Here is a 16,345-nt window from a genome sequence, read left to right as displayed (position 1 = left end):
TTAAGATTGTTTCAGTAATCGGTTAATAGTATTTGAAATCTACGCTAGTACGGGAAATATGTTACTTACTATAAAACTAATTAGGAATGAAAATCAGATTTGATTTTCATAGTTCTGTTTGTGATCACTTAAAAGAATAGATTCCTATTAATGCATTCTCTGTAAAGAAATAGAATACATTTAATGAAAAAGGAGTATTAGATTCTTAAATGGAAATATCTTGTTAAGAGAAATAGTTTTAAATGGAAAATGGCTATTGAATAGATTTAAAAGGTCTGTAATATCTTTTATCTGGCGTAGAATTAAGGAAATGGAAATTTAATAGCATTTTGTTTTTTAAAAGAATTCTTTAACCAGATTTTGCATATTGTTTTGACAAGTGATGGTCCACCGTATTTAAAATCTGAGTTGATAGTTAGTTTTCTGACCATTTTTTTCCCGAAAAAAAGCTTTCCTTTTCCTAGAGAATATTTCTGAACTAATGGTGCGTATTGCTCACACGCCGCGACCAAAGGAAATGGCGTATTTTCTACTTCGTTAGTTTTCCCGACACTTGCCCTATGTACGAATAGTAAATGGTATTACCATTCTAGTACTATTCGAAATGATCAATGAATTAGTTTGTTCACGCGACTCTATCGAATATATAAAACTTAGTAGCCTATTTGTTCTCCCACATTATGTTCTACATCTGTGCCAAATTATAGAGATCTATTCAGCATTTTAGGCTACAAACTCTTAACAAACATCCATACTTCTTGAATAATAACGCATTTATAATATTAGTAAGAAGATTTAACAAACATAGTCGAATAAAAACTGTTAACGGAATTAGAAATAAACTTCTCCGACTGTCTCTTTTGTTTCGACACTTTTTATTGTAATCGCTTGTCCAATCTGTAGTACGTCTGTGAATAGAAAATATTGCAAATAATCCCTTTTTTATATTCTTCAGTATATAAAAAAGACATATGTCTAACAAATGTTGTATGTTAAAAATGAAGAATAGTTTTTAAACAATCAACGAGTGTTGCCAACGCCTTATGGCGCCTGAAGAATAATGTACAAACTTTTTAACAAGTCCCATATTCTTCAAGTTTTAAACAAATTTGCCTTCCCTCACTGTTGGTACAAATGACGAAAGAAATTAAAGAACGTTTCTTGCAAACTTCACACGTTAAATGGGTCCCATACAGTGTCATATATGTTGAATACATACATGATGAAACTGTCGGCAACGTCTTCAATTAACAAAGCCAAGCCAATCTACGAGTATACTAAAATCACAAAGAGAAAACATTTGTTTTTTGTATGCATTGAAATAACTTAAAAAACTACTGGACCGATTTCAAATATTTTTTCACCATTGAAAATCTACGTTATCAGTGATTAACATAAACTACATTTATTAATTTCACGTGGACGAAGTCGCGAGTAACAGCTAGTTAGTATTGTGGTCAACAACCACGGCTTAATTAGCGCCCTTAAAGTAATCAACATGAGCTGTAATTAAAAACCACAATATATATGTACATTCCACAACCTTTGATTCATTAACCAATTACTGTAACGGTTAACAAACAATCTTACTATACAACTAGCAACCCGCCCCAGCTTCACACAGATCCAATACTGATAGTAAAATGTGTTCGTTTCCATCACATTCAAAACATCTAAAATAATCAGTATTTCTCTAAAAAATTTGAACCTTCTTATTGAATCACTCAATCTAGTAAAAACTGCATCAAAATCGGTTGCGTAGTTTTAAAGACCTAAGTATGTACATAGGGATAAATAAACAATCGCACGTTTAGTTATTAGTGTGAAGATACACCTGTAGAGTGCGTGAAAGGTGACATGATCAAGAAGGGAATGATGACTCAGATTTATTTGGAGGACGAAAACATGATGCGCCGACCTTACGGATATAGGATATGGTGGGGATATGATGATTATAAGATATTTTTAGTTACGCTCGGACGAAGTTGCGAGCTAGTGTTTCAATAGAAACATTACGGTAGTGAAATTTCACTGTTACAGAAACCCAATTAAAAGTTCTTCGGTCTCATGTAACACTTAAATGGAACAAACAACAAATAACTAGGGAACTCAACCATTGTTTACAACATACCATTGTGTGTTCACCGACTACGTTGTTGCGTAATTTATAGAAGTAAAGTTTTATATGACAATGTCAATTGTCTAAACATTTAGAGCGGGCGCACATCTTTGACTAAACTATAGCACAACAGTTGTGCGATTCTCGATTGTTTTGCAGCCAATTCAACTGTTTAGTTGCACAACTAAAAATCGTGTAGTGTACACACCTCTATATAAGCTCATATAAATCAAATCGCGACTAAACAGTTATGTGATAGTTAAGTCAAAGGTGTCGTCATCCAGATTGTCGTTAAAGTTACATTTTAAAAGTATAAAAAGATTTTTCAAAACTCCTTAAATTAGAAATAATACAATATTTTTAATTACGTGTCTTTTTTTGACCGACTTCCCAAAAGAAGGAGGTACTCAATTCGTCTGTATGTTTTTTTTATTTTATTTTATAAAATGTTTTCTTCACTCTTTTCGAAAACTATTTCAGATGGACAGCCTGTCCTTTGATTCGAGATTTTTTCCGCAAACTGGAGGGGCAGAAACCATTACGGATTTTTTTTTTAAATTAACTACATAATGTCTTTCATAATCCATTTAATAATTTTAAATTGTACAAAGCTTTGAAACCATAGAACGGTTTAACAAAGCGAAGTAACTCGGTGTTGACGTTGCAATTAGATGAACTTTGCTTATAATTTACTTGTAGTTACTCTGAGATATTGAAAAAACAAACGGTTCCTAAAATAACAGTATTCATTCGTAAATAACAATAATCCATAGTTTTAAAACTTACACAATGTTTAATAATTTTTCAAATTAATTTCGATGAATGTTTAATTGAATTAATTTTGACTTCAGTTGTCTATTTTAATTGCTTTTGAGTGCGGTGTAATTTATTGTAGTATAATTAAGATTACTGTCAAAATGTTGTTTAAATCTTTCTTTGTAACTTCGTATTTTGTTTTTTTTTATTCATTCTTTTCGACGATAAAATCAGATATTCTTTTCATTTTTAATTGAATAACGCTGATGAACTTATTTTAACCACCCAGTAACGAGTTAGTAGTGACTTACTAATTAGGCCAATTGACTTTCTAGCTTTTATATGTACATTTAACAAATGGGGTGAAAATCTTTGCCGATGAGAAATTAATTTTACAAATGCTACTCAAAATAGAACCAAATAAAGCTTTTTTTGCTTTGTATTTGCACTTTGCTAATTAAATTGAGGACAGATTTTTGCATCTGAATATTATATATTGTCTGCTATTTTCAGATCTTAAACAGGTTAAAAATTTATTTCCCCGAACAGGCTATAATTTCACGCGCCTTTCATTTCAATGAACAAATAAAATACATTTCCATGATGGCTGTGTTTCGAATAACAAAAATGAAATTCGATTTTCATTTTAAAACAATACCTGTGTTTGCGCTGCATCATGGAAACTGGATTTATTTGTCAAAGCTACTTTGTACGGTGTGAAAATAAATATAAAACTATACTTCGCAATAATCCGTCTGATAATTAACATATATTTAGGGCCTGTCCCACCAAATTGTAAAACGTCTGATAATAATCCAACGTGTAAAATATGTGTAGACCTATCATATTATGTTCCCTCATCTGACAGTGACGTCAATTTTAAGCTATCTGGTGCTCTATCAGCCAGTTGTGGGACAGGCCCTGAAACTTGATTAATTGTAAAAGGAATAGAGAGAATCACGAGATTGAAGATGGATGGATTGTATTAAATAGGATAAAAAGTGAGAGCAAACACACTACATGGACATGATCCCTAATAGATATACTCGTAGTTTACCCTAAGTTTTGCAGGTAACTTCCTCCGCCTGTAATTAAAAACTAAACTTAGTAAAGAACATATATGTTTTTCCAGACTATGTTCTGTATATATGCAACATTCCATCGAGAACATTAAGCCGTTTTGGATATAATTATTAACAAACACAGATCCATCCATTCATCTAAAATTTTGTATTTATATCATTACTATGAAGTATGCTAGGCTTCTATTCATTTTTTAGAATTGTTCTTGTACTAAACTACTTAAATTGAATCGATTTCCATTTTACTTTGCAAAATTCTGCGTGATACAGGAAACGTAGTTAGAATATCTTCTTACAAAGACCAACGTTGTACGGTTGCGACTTCAAGGAGCTCTATATTTTCAATACTTCCGCAGGCAAATGGGCCTGTCCACTGCAAAAGGCAAACGCATCCTGTATAAGACGTAGTTACACAAAGAGAGAAGAAGAAACTCTTTTAAAAGCTACGTATTATTCATAAACAGATTTTGAACGTGACATCGTCGAATTAAAAAACTTGGTTGTTTTCTGTTGACTTTATTCTATATATGTGCCAAATTTCATTAAGATCTATTAAGCCGTATTGGAGACACGTAGTCATAAACATCCATTCAAATCGCATTTGTAGTATAAAGTGCGTGATTGTTGTTTTAAACAACAAATTACAATAAAAAATCTTTGCTGTTTAATCTGGATCACAAAACTAGTATATTTTTGTTTCACGAAAAAAAAAAACAATACGAAAGAAACGTAGGTAAATATCAATGGGCCCCTTTGAGAAATAACTTGTAACCCCGACGTCAGGGGTTAGAATTCCAATTTCAATTTATTTGTTGAATCAAGGCATTGTTATTGCTTCTCAAATAAACATTCCGTACTGATTGAAATTACGAGTGCGTATTAAACCTTATTTTTGTAGATATATAGCGATAAAAATGAGATCTCTCTTTCTAAAATCAGTTTAAAAATAACATAAAAGTGTTAGCTATACAAGCTATGTACGCTACTTTGAGTGACATCTAGCGGCTAAATAATTAAACTTATACACAATATTAATGAAGGATGAAATATTTTCATCTCGTAAATAAAATAAAATAATTCAAGAAAAATTATATCTTTATTTATACAATTCATTAAGGAAACAGAAGATAAAAGATTAAAATTAATAATGTATGAGGCCGGGCTATAAAAGCAATTCATATGTAATTACATTTTGGAAAATATACAAGGGCGGATGGGCTCATCAATCATAATTTATTATTCCCGTGTCTAGATGTTATTTATTTTTGAAACACCTTTTCCTTACAGACTATCTTACTTATAAATGCGAAAGTTTAGATGGATGGAAGTTTGATAAAATGAAATGTAAAACACATAGGTAACTCACTTTTGTTTATTTCAATTCCACGCAGACGAAGTCGCGGGCGAAAGCTAATCTAAATATAAACGTAGAACGAAGCTGTTTTGCAAATAAACTCCGTACAAAATAACGTTAATGGAAGCTCTACGCGTATGCAAAACTGATTTTATATCTGTTTTTATCTAGATTAGCGAGTAAAATAATAATTTTGTATGAATTTTTTGGAAGAGCAAAAGCCCTATGAAGTAAACATAAGATTAAATTGACGGTTAACAATAGTTTTACAGAGCGTCAGTGGCTCTGGAGTTTGAACACCTGACTTGTAATCTACAGGTCTTGGGTTCGAATCCCGCCGTGTACCAACGTGATTTTTGATTATTCGAATTTCATATGTACATAATTTACCCGACGTTCTTAGAAATAAAGAAAACATCGCGATGGACCTGCACATATCAGCGAAGAAATTCAAAGATATGTGTGAAGTCAACCAACCCGCATTGGGCTAGCGTGGTTGACTATGGCCTAATCACCACTTATTAGATAAGCTCCGAGCTTCTCAGTGAGGACGTATAGTGAGCTTGTGATGATGATGATGATGATGATGGTGATGATAAATGATTTTACAATTAAAATAATTTTTAGACTTAAAGTACAACTTACACAGTCTCCGTAGTTTAATATTTCAATGAAAAAGGAAAAATCTCTGGTCTTTTCATATGCCAAGCAAAGGAAATTGGATTTTTCTTCATCAAAGTCCGGATAAGTTTGTGTTGTGAGAATTATAAAATACATAATCGCTGTATTTCATATTCTTTAATATTAAAATACTGACGAATCTCTGTTAATAAATTTGTATTTTTTTTCTCCACGATGATAAATTTCATTATACTTGGCCTCGATTTTCACATAATTTTATACAAGTTTATATTAAAAATATGAGCTTATTACGAAGAATAAATTAATTTAAGTAGTTCATATTTTTAATCTAATTTTCAAAAACATAATCCGTACAAGCATTTAGGATTTAAGACAAATGACGTCACAATACACGAACATATAAGATGTGTATATATTCCAAGCCAATTTTGATCCTTAGGATATTTTTAATAGATTGACAATCCGAACGTCCACTTTTAACTTTATCAAGTAGGAAGTAAATTATTTATTAAGAAATTTAGATTAATAGATAGTTAATAATGAAATCAATACTCTAATTGTTTACTAATACCTTTTGATCAAAATAGCCTATTGTGATAAAGCGTATACCCAAAAGGGATAGATGGATAATGAGACGGGGTATAATGGGATCTTAACGAGGCCTATTCAGACATTACAATAGCCTGAACTTGATAAGATTTAGTGGTTCAATTTGGTCTAAGAATGGAACTGTAAACGGTAATAAATGCTTTCCCAGATAATCAGAGAATCAAACTTATTTTAAGAAAATTCCGATATGCAGTAAGAACGTGATCATTAGTAAAAGTAAACAATAAAAAACCTAACTACAGAATTTGGTAACGTTAACCTTTACTTTGGTTATTTTTTTTTTATAACATAAGGTGTCAAACGAGCAAGCGGTCACCTGAATCCGCCAAAATAGCGAAGCGACCGCTGTCCATAGACATCCGTAATTGCAGATGCGTTGCCTACCCTTATCCGACGGAAGAGATGCACATAAAGAGGACACTATGCATCTCCTCCATCGTCAAATCCACTTCCTCTTCCCATCCTCTCCTTATAAGTGGTAAAGGGAAAGGGACTTAAATTAGGCCTCCGGTACCACACTCATCAGACGAAACACGGAATTGCTTCCATTTCATGCCTGTCTTCTGTGTGGTCGTGGTATTACACTGGGCGTGCCGGCCTATTCGTGCTAAGATGTTAAAGCGGGCACTACCACTTAGAAACGGTTAGGTTAACGTTAACTTTAAGTTAGTTAACGCTAACGTTTTTTTTTTAATCATGATATATTTAATTGTAACCTTAAAAATGTCTTTAAATGGTCGCTACGACATTTTAAGTATAGATCATAATATGTAAATGTTCAGGACAGATTAAGTAAAAATTAAAAGGTTATGAGTGTAACAGTGTCTCACTAGTACGTTAAATCTGACTACCCCATGGGTAAAGGTGTGAGTGTATTTTTTCATAATTTCCTTATATTTATGACAATAACAACGTTGTATAGAATTAATGATGCTTTATAATGAAAGCTACACGGTGTTAACATTGCTCGACAAAACTGGAACGCGACGAAATGAGCTTGTTAACTTTCTGTATTACAGTATAATTGTATTACTCCCGGAGTTTCAGAGTGTCGGCGTCATAACGTGAACTGCAATAACGACATTTATATTTCTACACTTTCAAATAAGAATATACAGTTTCCGTAGTTGTCGTAGTTCATCTTTACTATTATAATAAAGCGTAAACACACACTTATTTGTTGCCTAAGATGTCAGCAATTACAACATATTTTTGAATAATTCGTTTTTTAATAAAAAAAAACCCTACCCTTACGTCACGCTTTAATCTATATATTTTTACGACATTAAACTTAGGGGGTAAATATTTTGGATAAGAACCTTAATGTGGAAAGAGACCATAAGTTGCTGCCAACATCAAGGAAGCAAGATTGCCAAGTTTTGTCATGTCATGTCATTTTGACATATGCTGTTAATAAGTTGACAAATGTAAACAGTAAAGTAAAATGTTCGTAATTTCATGCGGATGAAGCCGCACGGAAACAGCTAGTATAAATCATATGTTACTCTCTTATTCAGCTACCTTGCAGTCAAAGTTCCGCAAAAATAAGTCCAGCAGTGTTCGAGATTACTCGAAACAAACAGCTTTCAGACAGACAGATAGACAAACAATTATCGTATAATCATAGCTCGATGTACATAGATATGCACGTCTGTTTTCGTGTTACATTTATCTTTAAATATAGTTGCTATCTCTACTAACATGAAAGCAGTTATAAATTAAATAATTTTTCTCGAGTGGACACATCAACATAATTTAAATACTTGACTCTGTTAATAATATTTCTATTTTTCAATCTAGATAAAAGCTTTAGGTATCAATAATTTTAGCTAATAAACGATAGGAGAAATTTTAAAATCATGAACGATATAAAAATCTTTAGAACACATCTGGATTCTATCTGAGACGGTAATAGTTTCATTACGATAGAAGACTTACTGTAATGATAGCATGGAACATAATATTATGACGTCATTATCCACGAGAGTGTCCTTAATGCTTATAAAACTGTTTCAAACCTTTATTAAAAAAGAAAAAAAAAGTCTAGTTTAACTAAGACAAAAAGAAAATTATGGATAGTCAGATGGAATGGAGAAAAATGGCTTAAGAAATCCCGCTGAAATTTGACGCAGATATAGAACATAGTTTGAAAAAAAACGTATAGACAACTAAGTATTTAAATTCCGCGCGGATGAAGTCATTGTAAAAAGCTAGTATATCAATAGAAGAGATTTATTGAGCACACATAATATATGCTTTTCTGTATATTACGTTAAAAAAGCAATGCTGCAATACATTGCTTAACGATGTAAAACGTTTTATCATTATTTTATGAAAACGAAATTTGCACACACGGGCCGAATATCTAAAAACTTTGAATAACTTTTTTTTAGATAAACTAATTTGATTATATAGAAATGGCAGCTTAATAAATTATGTTAATATCATCATTCAAACATGCCGCATATTTTTAGTTTATTCATGAATAACTCATACATTATACGGTTTAAGAAAGTGACAAGCAACTGACAGGCGTAAAGAAGCCTCGCTAAAATATTAGCAGCGAACAAGCGTAAGATGTTACAAAATTTCCATTCCTCTGTACGGTAAAAGTTTCAACGATATTTTCACTATATTACGTTGTCTAGTTGACAGTTTTTAGAAACTCATTATCACGCTATCGTAAATTTAAACTAAAGAAACATCCTGTTAATAACAAAATATTGTTATCTCTCTTTATTAAGAATGTAAAAAAAGGACGACATGTTTTTACGGTTCTTACATACAGCATGTTTGAAATTATTGGATGATATTTCATATCTGTTAGGAATATTACCTGAACAATAACATTCTGACATTTTATTGGATTTGTATATTTTTTTCCCTTATTTACCGAAATTCTCATTTCGTTTCGTTTACTTGGACAGAGTAAATAATAAATATTAGTACGTCCCCTAATTTCCTAGAGATTTGTATTAAGTTGATCAAACCAATTATACCAGGAACCGCCTTTTCATATTAACTCAATATGAAATTATCTCCGAGTAATCCGATTATGTTATTATATTAACGTATTAATTGGATTCAATAGTTACATTAGTACGGATTTCCACTGTCATATAACCCATACAAGAACATAATTTGTTCTGTTAAAATCAACATATTATTTGATTAGAACAGTGATTCCCAATTCTATTGCATAACTCATACGCACACTTACACACACCCACAAATACACAGTGTCACATTTGAATTCACATACAACTTATCTTTTTTATTGTTAACTACTTTAGATTTCTTTTACTGTATGTCCTAAATAACTAGCACTGACACGGAAGAACCGTGACTCCTACAAGACAGGACTAGAGCCTAGTGCAGGAACCAGGCGCTCGACCACTATTTTGTTAAAACAAATTTTGGTAACAACTTTGAAAATAAACCTTTAACTGTTTAGTCTCGCTTTGATTCCTATAACCTTACATGGTGCGCACACTACTCGATTTTTAGTTGTGCAACTAAACAGTTGAATGGGCTGAGAAACAATCGACAATCGTATAACAGTTTTGTGATAGTTTAGTCATAGGTGTACGCCTGCTATTCGCCGTATTACTGACAAAACAATTTCTAACAATTAATATAATACAGAGATATAGTCTAGTTTGGCTCTGATTTAACTGCGTAATTTGCAAGTCACCAACCTGATAGTGTATTTGAGTTTAGTTTCAAAGTCCCTGCGGTCGTCTATTCATTCGCCTGTGCAGGACAATCTTTATGGATAATCTAAGGTTGCTATTGACTTTAACGTTTCGTTTCCTTTGTGAACTTATGTAGATATTTACGTCTCACAGATTACTTGCTTATAAAGATTGAAACTGTTAATATTTTTATTTTGGTTATCTCAATTACGTAAGAAAACAGTAGATTATTATAAAGTCGGGCTTTTAAATGAATAAGAAAGTATGTATTTACCTAATAAATACAAGAAAGCATTTTTCTTATGCTGGGTTTCTGATGTTTTTGTTTATTTTGTCATTACCTAGCGATTTATTATCGTAAGGTTTACCTATGTTTTAACGGAGTAAAACATTAACCAATGCTTAAACGTAGCTGGGAAACCGGCCATCAATCATGTCCTAGTAATAGTCAACATTCTCTATTAGTATAGTTATTTATTAAAACTGAAGCATTTAGACTTTTCTGGTTTTATATCGGTTAATACGGCGACAAAATATGCTTATGTGTATACCAAAGTATATATTGGTGTAACTTGTAAGAAGAATGTTGGCAAGCCGAGAGGTCAATCTATTAGAGTGAATTACGACTTACGAGCTAACGGCTTTAAGACAGAAACCACTCTCTTTGTTTCCTTGCACGTGAAAAGATAGTTACGTATTTATTTAGGTGTGTTCCAAAAAATAGTATATATCTATAGGATTCTTGTGTACGCTGAATAAACTAGAAATCTTTGATTCTACTTATATAGGTTACATTAATATATCTATACCTTATATATAGTTCACATTAATCTTACTGGCTTTGTCTTGATGTTTTTGATTACTCAAATCTATGAGTCTCTCTAAAACAAATGAATAATCACTTTTTTTCTTTCCATAGATTATGCATATCAAAAAAACCTAAAATATCTGCATTTCTGAACAATAGCCGCAGATAAATGTGCCGTAATTGAGCGCATAATGCAAATACCTTTTAAATATGCATTGCGAGGATTTTGCATTCGACGGCTCCCATTACATATACGATTCTAAATTTAAAACCGAAAATAAAATACGTCGTAATGTTTCTAAAATATTATATACAAGCTATATTATTTAACCTTTTATTCTCTATTGAAAGAAAACAGATAGAGTAATATTATGCTTTATAATTTCATCACTGGATTACTGTTGCGTCAATCCCTACGGGAGTAGGATAAGGAAATAGATAATGATGATGCTCCCTAATTAAAAATAAAAAGTTTAATATCTAACAGAGGCAACTTGAACAAAGTACAACTAAGCATTGTATTTTTTTTATAATATAAGGTGGCAAATGAGCAAGCGGCCTGAATCCGAAATGAAAAGCGACCGCTGCCCATAAACATCCGCAATTGCAGATGCGTTGCCTACCCTTCATTGACGGAGGAGGAGACGCACATAAAAAGGACATTTCCCCTTCCTACGCGTTTCCCCCATCGTCAAATCCACCTTTCCTTCACATCCTTTCCTCTTAAGAAAAGGATGGAAAGGGAAAGGGACCAAAATTAGGCATCCAGCACTACACTTATCAGAAGAAACGCGGAATTGCTTACACTTCACACCTGTTTTCTGTCTGGTCGTGGTAATGATTTGTGTATTTGATTAGTAACTTCACTTCTGTGTATTACGCTGTAAGGTTTTAATTCCCAGTTTCCCCATACCATAATAGTCGCGTGGTAACAGTTGGTACTTGAGCTAATAGACCTTCGGAGTGGCTTATAAACTGTTTAATAATTATTAAGCCATTTTTGTTAATATTAGAATGAACTGTAGTGGATACGCATTGACCATAGGAGTATTGTCAGCAATAATAAATATAAAATTTTGCACTGAATTTAATCTCAACTTCATTAATTAATTGAGTAATTTATGAAGTTGAAATAATTTATAGGCGATCGACAGCAGAAAGAAAAAATGTTGCCAATATAAAAATATTCAATTAGTTGGTGTTGCCAACATTGAAACAATTAAAATTATTACATTTAAATGTCAACTGAATGATTTATAAAGGTGTTATGCCTGCGATCTCGTAAATGAGTGGATTATTTTTGAATTTAAATAACAAAGGCTTTTGTGCGGCGCGTTTTAAATTTAATATTTATCTCCATGAATTAAATTACAAAAGTCATACGTGGACTTGAAATCTTATTTTATACTAGCTTTCGCCCGCGACTCCGCCCGCGTGGAATAAAAAAAAACAAAACTGAGTAGCCTATGTGTTCTTCCATACTATTCTCTACGTCCAAATTTCATTGAAATCCGATTAGTTGTTTTGGCTACAAACTATTACAAACATCCATCCATCTATCTAAACTTTCGCATTTATATTATTAGTAAGATGAAGTATGAAATTTATTCTGGATTTCTTGTTTTAAATTCTAGGATCCTAGCATTTACGAAGGTACTTTTTGAATATTTGTACACTTTTTACTTCTAAATAATATAATAAAAGTGTTTAAACGATCTAAATTACAGGATTAAATCAACATTTGGTCCTAAGGTCCGTGCAACTTTGATTTTTAATTCATAAACTTACTGGCATAATCACTTGAATCATCATCATCATCATCATCACCAGCTCACTATATGTCCCCACCGAGGGGCTCGGAGCGTACCCTAATCAGGGGTGACTAGGCCATAGTCAACAGCGCTGGCCCACTGCGGGTTGGTTGACTTCACACATATCTTCGCCGATATGTGCAGGTTGCATCTCGATGTTTTCCTTCACCGTAAAAACGTCGGGTAAATTATGTACGTATGAAAATTGGAAAAATCAAATTGGTACATGGCGGGATTCGAAACCAAGACCTGTAGATTACAAGTCAAGTGGTTAAACCACTGAGCCACCGACGCTCTGTCACTTGAATAAGTTTACTCAATTAGTACCTTGAGTACAGATTCCTTACAAGTCTACACTATAGGTTTCTTGGCGACGAAGGGACCAAAGTAACCAATACTCAAGCAATCCTATAGTGAACCCTTGGTTACCAATTCTGTGTATATTTGATCTATAAAATCTCCAGAGTTCTACACTTAGTACATTACCCGGTAGAGGGCGCTTATTTCAGTTTAAAAGGCACTTGAGCCATTGTTTGCTTTATTTGGGATTTCACGTGTGTATTTACTGAATTAAATCGCACGAGCCACGTGGGAAATAGATTAAGGGGCCATTGTTAAAGCGCTATAAATTTAACTGAAGGACTTTATCTTGGAGGTTGTTTGAACTGAAAACTTTCGAATAAATTATCTCTATTTTATTTGCTGTAAATTATTACAGATTCGTACAAAAAAAATATAATGTGTACTATTTTAACAGTGGTTATTAAGATTATAAACTTCTTTTATTAATGTTTTTTTAACGATGTTAATGTATTTTTTTTATTTCAGTATTATGTTTTGTAAGTTGTGTTCTTTTTAATAATTTTTGGTCAATTAATAGTGTTTTACTTTTCTTATTTTATGTTATTTTATTTTTAAATTTGATGAAATTTTAACTAACGCAAGCTATTAATATTTTAGTATCATATTTTTATTTGTTTGCTTTTAACAAAATTAATTTAATAAAATACTTGACCGAGAATAACAGTGGCATGCAATAAAGTAGAGTGCTTTATACGAAAAAAATTGGAATTGTAGAGATAGGTGAATTGATTTATTATTAAATGAATATTTGTTCCAATAAACATATTGAAAAGGTATCGATTATTTTTGTTACGTAGTAAAGTAACTTAGCTTGATTATTGTGATTTATGTCAAAGTAAATAACGAAAAAGAGCACACACTTTTAGTTTGGTGTCCCAATAATTTGTCCACATATGTGATAGGTTTATTGCTTACAATTTTTGTGTAACTCTAGCTTTCGCCCGCGACACTGTGCGCGTAGAACTAAAAAAAGTAAATTGTCTATGTGTTGTTCCAGACTATCCACTAAATCTATGCCAAATTTCATCGAGATCTGAAGGGTCGTTTAAGCTACAAATTCTAACAAACATCCATCCATCGATCTATCTATCTAAACTTTCGCATTTTTAATATTAGTATGATTGAAAATAGCGCAACGATATAGCGTTATAAACATAGACAGCTCACTTCCATATAAAAGTGGAGACCAACAAAGTATTTTGTATAACAAAGAATAACCGCATTAATATTCCGTGCATTTTCGGACGTCGCACAAAAACGAAGTACGCGCGTGTTTATTTCTTCCTTTATTGACATTCCGCGCATTGGGATATTTTCCAGGATTTTTCATTTAAATCGTTTTGCCAAAATAATAATTTGACCTGTTTATAAAATAGCCTCAATATACAATTTAATAAAAAGCGTTTTTTCATTAATTTAAATTTTATTAATGGAATTACAAAAAAAGGCCAAAATAATTAGCTGTCTAAAGACACGAATCTCATCTTACTATCCCTCTAATATTATAAATGCAACAGTTTAGATCTACTTATCTCGCAAAAATTTTGCACAAGACGGTGTCGCGTGCAAAAGCTAGTATGTGAAAATTCGCTGATGCGTCGCCTGTCTACCGTGACATATGACGTACAGTGACGTGATGTACAGAAAAATGATATTTCCTTATCCTTGCTTTAAAAAAACATCAATAACAGGAAACTGGATTCAAGTTGAATAACAAGAAAATCTATTCTTTAAGAAATAAAGAAAAGAAGGTAATCAATGAACGGATTCAATGAAGCGAGTAATTTATTTGAACTCTTAACTTCGATAATTAAATCTCTAAGGCCATTAAGATTGTGATTCGCCATTGTTGTTTCCAAATAGTGTTCGTTAAGCGTTGAATTAGTTAATTTATTTCAACGGTATCAAGAATAAGTAAGTTATCTAAGCAATCGGATGATTAACGTTTAACAGTAATAATAGCGTCTAAAAATTTAATGAATTATTATAATATACCTCTAAATAAACTGCTCATTGCTGTACTAAAGAATAAAAATAAAGGGAAACGAAGAGTGAAGTACATTATAAAAATTCTACAAATTTAAAATGCTAATCTATGTATTCTCTGTAGTAATATAATAAAGCGTAAACACATAATACTTCGTGACGTAGGATATCAGCAATCGCATCATATTTTTGAATAATTCTTTGTTTAATAAAAAGTCCTTCACTTAGGATACGCTTTAGGCTATATATTTTCACGCTATTGAACTTAGGGGGTAAGGAAATTGAAAAAAACTTCGTGTACGACAGGGACCATAAACTATAACTGGTAATGGGGATTGTTATCCAATGTCAAAAGTCTTCGTTATCGTTTGTGAATTTTGATATTTACAATTGAGAATTTCACAAATGTAAACAATAAAATAAAGTTTTTATAATTACATGGAGATCAAACCGCACGGGAACATCTCGTTTAGTATAAAGATGTACGTTACTATAACGAGATTTAAGAAAGTTGTTTCCAAATGTCCATCAAAGCTTCGTGTCACGTCCACCCACGTCCACGACACGTGTCAGCGCAGGCGATACCTCTTACGAATTTGAACTCAACATTTCAATCCAATTGTCTGACGAAGAATTCTCACTCAAACATCACGCGTGACATACAGATAGTAAGTTCGTCGATCTAAGAAAAAATGTTGTATAGAATTAATTCAAAATTGTTAAGTAAATAAATAAATGTCAGTCAACAAACTTTTTAATGTACTTCGGATTGTTATCAAACTGTGTAACTACTATATCTTCGGTAGCTAGATCATAAAGTTGGTATAATGACATGAATAAATCATGTACAAACAACGTAAAGGAATATAATATCATCATCATGAGTCGTCAATTCAGTTTTCATCAGAAGCCTTCATTATTTGCCTACTTAAAGTCTGCCTTGTCACTAAAATAAAAAATTTCTCTTTATTGTTCTACTAATCTTGTTGAATATTTTATGCAACCGTGTGTCACTCGTCTAACGTTTAATTACGAGCCACTACTCATCCGGAGCGTGATGACTCTTTGCTCTGCGCTCTCGCCCACTATTCAGCTCGAACCCCACTCGATCTCATAATTA

This window comes from Papilio polytes, unplaced genomic scaffold (assembly GCF_000836215.1).
Source record: "Papilio polytes unplaced genomic scaffold, Ppol_1.0 DF821956.1, whole genome shotgun sequence".
Taxonomy (NCBI): domain Eukaryota; kingdom Metazoa; phylum Arthropoda; class Insecta; order Lepidoptera; family Papilionidae; genus Papilio; species Papilio polytes.
The sequence above is the reverse complement of the archived record's forward strand: the minus strand, read 5'-3'. Positions refer to the sequence as shown.